Consider the following 9,364-nt stretch of genomic DNA (forward strand, 5'->3'; position numbering starts at 1 on the left):
ATAAAATAGGGCCATAGAAAATACAATTTATGTTGTTGTATTAAATACATGTATGGTAGGACAAAGCTATATGGAAAATTATTATCGAAACTTCACACCACTTTACGACAATCTACAACAGTTCCAACTTTACTTAGTTCCAGCTCTCAACCAAGAAGCTGCATCTGGATCGATCGAGTACTTCAATCACCAACTACAATAATTTGTACAAAACCCAACCAAATCACAAACTCAATCCCACATGAACTTCTTCATATGTGATGTTCACTACAGAAAACTACCAAAACAAAATATCGTACGCTGGTAAAAAACGAAACCATGCACCACTTAGATCCTAACTTGTTTTTTCAATGTGGTGAGGGAATAAGTTTGTAAGGTAAAGCATGAAACCTCACAGCACTTCTATCTTTCATTGTTACTTCACTGTGCCGAGGGGATAAATCTTTTTAAGATTCGTCCTTTTATTTCGCTGCAAAAAGCTAGCTTGGCGTCAAAAACAAGTTAAATGCTCTTTGGATTAATCATGCTCTCAACACAAACCAGATTTCAAAAATTAACGGTTATAATCAAGCATAGCCAATCATCCAACCTATATAGACTTGGCAGATGTAGTTGCTATATACAAGTCACGAAAAAATCACTATTCGAGAAAACTGTCGCAAAACATCAGAACCCAACAGAATAGGGATAAGTAAAACTTTCCTCGGTTTCGACTCTCAACCAAGAAGTCCGTGCTTCAATCACCCACACAAATAACAAACTCAGTACCTCATGAACAAATTCATGTATCAAGTTCACTACAGACCACTACCAGAAGTACAATAAACGAAACATAATAAAAATAATAAGATGGTATGGGATGAGACCTTGCAGAACTTCACTTCATTGTCACTTCACTGTGATGAGGTAATATATATTGTTACACTACACCCTTTTATATCTCTGCAATAACCTAGGTTGGCGTCAAAAATAAAAAAGACTAGGATTCAGAAATTGACAAATTTAATGCTCTTTGGTCAATTGGACCTAGGCTCGCATAATCAAGCATAAGCCCATTACACCAACTATATAAAATTCAAGCATAGCCTAGCCCATTACACCAACCATATAAAATTTCCAGATGTGGTTGCTAACTCGCCGTTCACTATAGGAAATTCACTAGTCAGCGCACATAAAACAAATTGAATGATCCTTTCAGTAGTTATGTTCACAAAAGGCCACATTCAGAAATTAACATATTCGCAAATCCATTGAGCTCTACCGGAACTAGTCTTGCATAAACACAGCCCATCACACCAACTATATAGCACTTCCAGATGAGGTTGCTAACTCATCTCAGTAAAGAAAATTTCAGAAAACTGTCACAAATCCTTTAGAATTCAACAGAATAGGTCTGAAAATGAATGATCAAGCATAAAGACACCCTGGGCTTGCCAACTCCTCATCTGTACAAACAAATTACATCGTTTTGCATAATCCAAAGGCACAATGCTATTCAAAAGACGGCGCTGAATTCATTTCAAGATGAGCAATTGACAATCCTACTGCCAAAATTGGACACTGCTCGAGAAAACTGTCATAAATACTTTAGAACGCAGGAGAATGAACCTGATAATGAATGATAAAGCATACTGCCATATAGCCAATTCCGCACCATACGAAAAGCCAAGCCAACTAATCCACCTTGGGCTTGCCAACTCATCTGTACAAACAAAGTACAATGTTTTTCATAGACCGAAAGGCACAATGCTTACAAAAACTTTAAGAAAAAGAGTTATTTTCATCAAAGCTGAAATCATATCCGGAAAAGAAATTGACATCCTACTGACAAAAATCGACACCACTGGAGAAAACTGTAACATATCCTTAGAACCCAGCAGAAAAGGGCTACTTATGAATGATCAAGCATATTGCCAGATAGCCAATTCCGCACATACGAGCTAGCACCAAATTCATATCCACTGTGAAGCGCTCTTCTCTCTTCTTACCTTGAATTTTCTTATAAGCTTATAAATTGAAAAATGAATTCATCATTTATCCAGAATGAAATGTTTTCCTATTGTCGTTTATCCCATATGTTCAATACAAATGTAACACTAGCAATAATTTTATCAACTAGTCTATAGACAAAATAATCTGTCGAATCTTGATAATAACCTTCATTCAATTTTCAGCTTCATCCTACTCCCCAGATAAGTCTCCTGTTTATGTTGAACTATACAGAAACTGTATAACCCACCCAACTATAAAGCTGACCCACGCCTTGCATAAAGGAGAAAAGCTCTCCACAAGAACAAATGATTATCTCAAAGGATTAAATACCAACACGACATACTGTTTGCTTAACAATAGATAAAGAGTAACACTAGGTACAAAAAGAAGAAAAAGGGGTAAAGAGTGCAAAAAAACATAAAGCTATTGGATGTTTCAAATAGCAGTGCACCAAATAAAACAATTGTGTACGATATCACTCACATAAGCTCGTCAACTCGAGAACAAACATGTCATATAAATTAACTGTATAAGAATTTCTACTACCAAAAAAGTACACGAGAAAAAACAACACACTGCTTCACCGCAATAACCTAGGTTGGAGTCAATACACAATTTGTATGATCTTCGCAATTATGCTCACAAGAAACCAGAGTTCAAAGTAAATGGAGTTTGAACTCGGATAATATAATCAAACTTCACCCTACCTGTTTCAAATTGCCGTTGTGTTTAAGATGGAAGAAAATTCTACGCTGGTTTACACAAATGATACCCTCCCCCTCGAAATCAGAATTAAGCTCTATTAAGAACAAAATTCCTGAAAGAGAAACTCATTAAATTGCAACTTACACCCTTCCATCAATATAGAATACAAAACTACCCTCCTTTTGTAAAAGAATAAACTACTTCTTAACCCTTCCCTGCTACATGAAGACTTCCATTCACTTCAACATAAGAGTAAATACAAAAAAACATTTTAAGCAGATTAATCATTACCTCAACCTTCTTTCAGAAATCAATCTGGACAATCAGGTACTCCAACAAAACCATAAAACGGTTTGTATACTATCAAACTAATATGTTCATCTTATGTATAAAAAAGTGAGTAAAGAAAAGGAAATAGACGTTGTAAGAGATGAGACATTGCATTGCATTATTACTCCTACCAAGGAAATAAAAAAATGTACCACTTAATTCCTGTTACTTCACTGTAATAACATAGGTCGGATCATACAACGAGACTGTCCAACGCCACGTTTAAGTTGGCTACTAACTCACCATCTGTATAGCCAGAAAACATTGTTTTTTGTAAACAATAACAAAATTCTAAAAAAACTACGATCATATTAATTCTTTAAACTAATTGCGGGGACAACTTTGAATTCAAATCAGGCAGATAAGAAGTTCTTATCGTCCTCCCAAAACTAGAAGTTGCATTGTTTTATAGCTTGAAACACCAAATCCATGTCCACTGTGGGCACCCTCTTCCATACCTATTGACCCAAATAAGGAAGAAATGATCCATCCTTTATTTCAAACCGTTCAACGCAAGAGAACAAAACAAAGAAAAATAATTGCAGAGATAGCTTTGAATACAAATCATGGAGTTAAGTTCTTATCCTCCTTCCAAAACTAGATGTTGCATTGTTTACCAAAACTAGATGTTGCATTGTTTTTAACTTGAAACACCAAATCCATGTCTCTACTATGGACGCGCTCTTCCATGAATAGACAGAACAATGTTTTCTGTAAACAATGACAATTCTAACAAAACTAAAGATAAAATGAATTCTTTTATTAACTAATTGTAGAGAACTTTGAATTCAAATAAGTGAGTTAAGAAGTTCTTGTCCTCCATACAAAACTAGAAGTTGAATTGTTTTATAGCTTAAAAGACCAAATCCATGTCCACTGTGGGCACTCTCTTCCCTGTAATATACCTATTTAACCCAAAAATAATAGAATAGATTCATCCTTTATCAAATTAAAACTTACACCATTCAATGCAAGAGAGAACATTATCTATATAATTCAAAACCACAGAATTCAAATGAGTTAGTTAAGAAGTTCTTATCCTCCATCCAAAACTAGAAGTTGAAATGTTTTATAGCTTAAAACACCAAATCCATGTCCACTGTGGGCACTCTCTTCCCTGTAATATACCTATTTAACCCAAAAATAAAAGAATAGATTCATCCTTAATCAAATTAAAACTTACACCATTCAATGCAAGAGAACATTATCTATATAATTCAAAACCACAGGAAAATCGAGTCTTTAACTCTTCCTTTCAAGCAAACATTATCTTTCGCTTTGACGGAAAAGTGATTTAAGTATTATATTAATCATTACCTTAATATTCCCCCTTTGGATGAAGTGCTGTTACAACCATAATATCAAGGAGGAATATTCATCAGAAGAAGAACGAGATGTTTTAATAGGGAGAGAAACATCGATCGTTACAACATACAACAGCTTGTTCTCAGTTCCCACCTCTCAATAAAAAAAAGGCCCTGAACCAGTCAAAAGCGTTTAATTACCTCGAGAACAGATGAGGGGAACAAGTATAGAACAAGTATATCCACTTTAATTAAAATTGTTTGTTAGGCTGTGAGAGATACAAGGTACCGTGCAGCCAAATCCCGTTACTTCACTGCATTAACTTTAGTCCATATAAGTTGAATGCTAACTAATTAAAAGCCCAGCACTCAATTTAAAATAACGTAAATAAAATAGACCTCCTACTAACAAAATTCCAGAGTCTGTTACCTGAGGAAGACAACAGGTTTGAGTCCTAAACCTCATGATGAAATAAACCGAAACGAATCTAATTACAAAACTTTAATTTACTTGGTGGTAATCGGCGATCAAGCACACAAATCTGTTCGTCAGTCTCTGATTTTCAATGTTCGGATCTACCTGGTACAACCGATTAGGGTTTCAAATATCCCTTCCTGTAATGAAGTAGACATCCAACAACTTACTTACAACAAAACTTTGATTTACTTAATTGTAATCAGCGATCAAGCGCACAACTCTGTTCCTCAGTCTCTAATTTCCACTGTTCGGAACTACCTGCCGAAGATAAACGACAAAATCCTAGCTTGAAAGTAATAAAAATGATCTATAAAGGTGACTATGGTACAACCAATTAGAGTTTCATTGATGCCTTCCTGTAGTGAAAGTAGACATCCACCATTTTACTAAAAAAACTTTGACTTACAAGGTAATCGGCGAGCAAGCGCACAACTCTGTTCCGCAGTCTCTGATTTCCACTGCTTGGAATTACCTGCCGAAGATAAACGACTACACCCTAGCTTAAAAGTAAATGCAAATGACATATAAAGGTGACTATGGTACCACTGATTAGGGTTACATAGATCCCTGCCTGTAATGAAGTAGACAAAAACCATTCAGATAGACAAATGATATATAAAGGTGACTATGGTACCAACGATTAGGGTTTGTCGTGAAGTAGACATCCAACATTTTACTTACAAAACTTTGATTTACTTGGGTAATAATCGGCGATCAAGCGCACAACTCTGTTCCGCAGTCTCTGATTTCCACTGTTCGGAACTACCTGCGGAAGACAAACGACTACATCCTAGCCCGAAAGTAAATACAAATGATATATAAAAGGTGACTATGGTGCAACCAATTAGGGTTTCAAAGATGCCTTCCTGTAGTGAAGTAGACATCCACCATTTTACTTGCAAAACTTTTGACTTACATGGTAATCGGCGATCAAGCGCACAACTCTGTTCGGCAGTCTCTGATTTCAACTGCTTGGAATTACCTGCCCAAGATAAACGACTACACCCTAGCTTAAAAGTAAATGCAAATGACATATAAAGGTGACTATGGTACCACTGATTAGGGTTACAAAGATCCCTGCCTGTAATGAAGTAGACATCCACCATTCAGATACACAAATCATATATAAAGGTGGCTATGGTACCACCGATTAGGGTTTGTAGTGAAGTAGACATCCAACATTTTACTTACGAAACTTTTATTTACTTGGTAATAATCGGCGATCAAGCGCACAACTCTGTTCCTCAGTCTCTGATTTCCACTGTTCGGAACCACATGCCGAAGATAAACGACTACATCCTAGCTTGAAAGTAAATACAAATGATATATAAAAGGTGACTATGGTACAACCAATTAGGGTTTCAAAGATCCTTCCTGTAGTGAATTAGACATCCACCATTTTACTTGCAAAACTTTGACTTACATGGTAATCTGCGATCAAGCGCCCAACTCTGTTCGGCAGTCTCTGATTTCAACTGCTTGGAATTACCTGCCCAAGATAAACGACTACACCCTAGCTTAAAAGTAAATGCAAATGACATATAAAGGTGACTATGGTACCACTGAATAGGATTACAAAGATCCCTGCCTGTAATGAAGTAGACATCCACCATTCAGATACACAAATGATATATAAAGGTGGCTATGGTACCACCGATTAGGGTTTGTAGCGAAGTAGACAGCCAACATTTTACTTACACAAACTTTGATTTACTTGTTAATAATCGGCGATCAAGCGCACAACTCTGTTTCGCAGTCTCTGATTTCCACTGCTTGTAATTACCTGCCGAAGATAAACGACTACGTCCTAGCTTAAAAGTAAATGCAAATTATATGTATAGGTGACTATAGTATCACTGGTTAGGGTTTCAAAGATCCCTGCCTGCAATGAAGTAGACATCCACCATTCAGATACGCAGACTTTGATTTACTTGGTAATAATCGGCGATCAAGCGTACAACTCTGTTCCGCAGTCTCTGATTTCCACTGCTTGTAATTACCTGCCGAAGATAAACGACTACATCCTAGCTTAAAATTAAATGCAAATTATATGTAAAGGTAACTATAGTATCACTGATTAGGGTTTCAAAGATCCCTGCCTGTAATGAAGTAGACATCCACCATTCAGATACGCAAATGGTATATAATGGTGACTATAGTTACACCGATTAGGGCTTCAAAGATCCCTGCCTGTAATGAAGGAAATATCCACCATTCAGATACACACAAACCTCCACCATACAGATACACAAAGTCGAAAATTAACTGTTTGTTTCTATAGCTGAACTCCATGTGCACTGGAGCACTCTTTCTTACCTAGGGAAGACGACAGATTTGAGTCCTCAGATATCCACAAAGTTAATACCTCTCAACAAAATGAACTGGAAAAAATTTACTTACGAAACTCTAATTTACTTGATGGTAATTGGTAATTGGTAATAACTAATAAATAGCACACCACCGTTTCCTCAATCCCTGATTTCTACTGTTCCGAACTACCTGCCGAAGATAAACGACAACATACTAGCTTAAAAAGTAAATGCAAATGATAAATAAAGGTGAATTTGCTATAACCGATTAGCATTTCAAAAAAACCTCGCATGTAATGAAATAGACATCCACTATTAAGATACACACAAACCTCCTCCATTCTGAGGCACAAACCAATAAAGTTTCTTCGCATACTGTACCATAGTTACCTTCGGAATGTTCCCCCATAAAACTGTTTTAATCCTTTCTTAACCCAATTGTAGGAGCAAATTAAATTGCAAAAAAAACTTATGCCAACAAGAAGTTACTTACAGATTACCAAGGATGATTCCTCCACGGCCATCAATGTTTTCGCTCAAGGACTATGTTGACACAAAACCCTTAAGACGCCTTTTCGTAAAAGCTTTAAAAATTAATATTTCAAATTATTTTTTACAATGCTTCAAATGACGTGGTTAAACCATCAATGCCAGAAAATAAAATCACGGTCAATCTGCCAAACTCACGACCCAGATTGCACCACACCAATGATTATAGTGAAACCCTTAAGATACCATAAACCATAACCATATACTAATTTTAGTTCCATTCAATCTACCTTATTACCCTGCAATAAATGATCTCTGCAAATCGGCTAGGATATAGTGGAGAAAAAGAGAGATCGAAGGAGAGATGGTACTCAAATTCGAAGCATCTAAAACCTCTCAATTCTGGCTTGCTACTCCTTCCGATGAACATCACCTCATCTACCGGTGGACTATCCCCCAACAGGACTTTAGTTGTCTTTCATCGCCTCATCTACGATCAAAATAAATTGAGCATCACTTTCCCTGCAGCTGGTCAGACTAACCCCTCCGTAGCATAAACCCAACAAACCCTTGGTTATGGAAGATAAGACTAAAATCTTTCTTAAAGAGAGACTAAGGGAAAATAAAAACCAACAACACACTAACAAACAGCAAAAACGACAGTTGCATAAAAACCGAGGCCGAGGAAGAAATTTAGATCGTAGTGTACTTTCTTAAGATTTATCCATGTCCTCATTTGACACACCTAATTTTCCACTCAGTTGGCCTACACATAAAAAAAACGTGATACACCAGCACAATTATATCAGAGAAATAAATAATGCCCCCACGTTCTTGATTAAATAGGGGGAAATCAGGCTAGATGTCGTCCCTCCTCCGTATATGATCTGTTAACTCCGGTCAATATTCATTATATTGCAATCAAAAAATTCACCATAGTTATGAATTGGAAAGGCATGAGGCGTAGAAACACATGGTCTGCCTGACCTCGGTGAGAAGCTTAAAAATCATTGTTGACGGGACCAGACAAAAGTTTAGGTCCAGAATATATTTCTGTTGATCAGAATAAACTACAGAAAAACAGGCATCAAACCCTAAAACCTAAATCGTAACAAAACTCGGAAAGACTGAATAATAGAACGGAAATTTTAATTTTCTCCATACAGCCATCGTAGGACCTGAACCATTTATCATCCGATCGAGCCCTGCCGAAGAAATATCAGAAACATCCGTCCAGAAGTCGACCCGCCTGCAAAAATTATTGCAGTAATTGGGTTTGAGTTAATAGGTATTTATAGGTGAGATTTGATGCGAGTGAGAGAATCGAACCATCAAATTGAGGCGGTGGAAATGATCTACGGCTGTAATCCTATCTTCAACGTCAAGCTATCTTTTCCGCCGACCCTCTGGATTGGTCGAATATTGGGAATTTCATTCCAACCGTGTTCTATAATTAGATTTTTTTTTAAATAGATATGTTTGACAGCAAATCCGAGCCACTTTTTTAATATATAATAGTATATTTATATTTTAAGAAATATAAGTAAAGTACGAGATATCAAATTTAAAAATATTTAGCATTTATAAACAAGAGACGCAAAGCGTCAAGTTCCTGCCGAGTTGTTTATGATTAGTATAAAGATTGTTGGAAGTGTATTAGACATTTTGAAGGAAATGGCATTGCCATGGTAAATCGAAATTCAATGAGCATTGCCAACATAGTCGCTCCCTGTTTTAACTTTTGTGCTTTGGAACGA

The 9,364-nt window shown here is 36.4% G+C and overlaps 1 long non-coding RNA gene across 1 annotated transcript; it reads right to left on the reverse strand.

Moving 5' to 3' along the window:
- Window positions 1-1,172: 1,172 nt before the first annotated feature.
- Window positions 1,173-9,018, reverse strand: LOC131856336 (uncharacterized). The gene is made up of 2 exons (XR_009358433.1): window positions 2,700-9,018; window positions 1,173-1,702 (listed from the first exon to the last, which is right to left on the reverse strand). It is a non-coding gene; the product is annotated as an uncharacterized LOC131856336 (long non-coding RNA).
- Window positions 9,019-9,364: the final 346 nt, after the last annotated feature.

The sequence above is a fragment of the Cryptomeria japonica genome, chromosome 7 (genome assembly GCF_030272615.1).
Source record: "Cryptomeria japonica chromosome 7, Sugi_1.0, whole genome shotgun sequence".
NCBI lineage: Eukaryota > Viridiplantae > Streptophyta > Pinopsida > Cupressales > Cupressaceae > Cryptomeria > Cryptomeria japonica.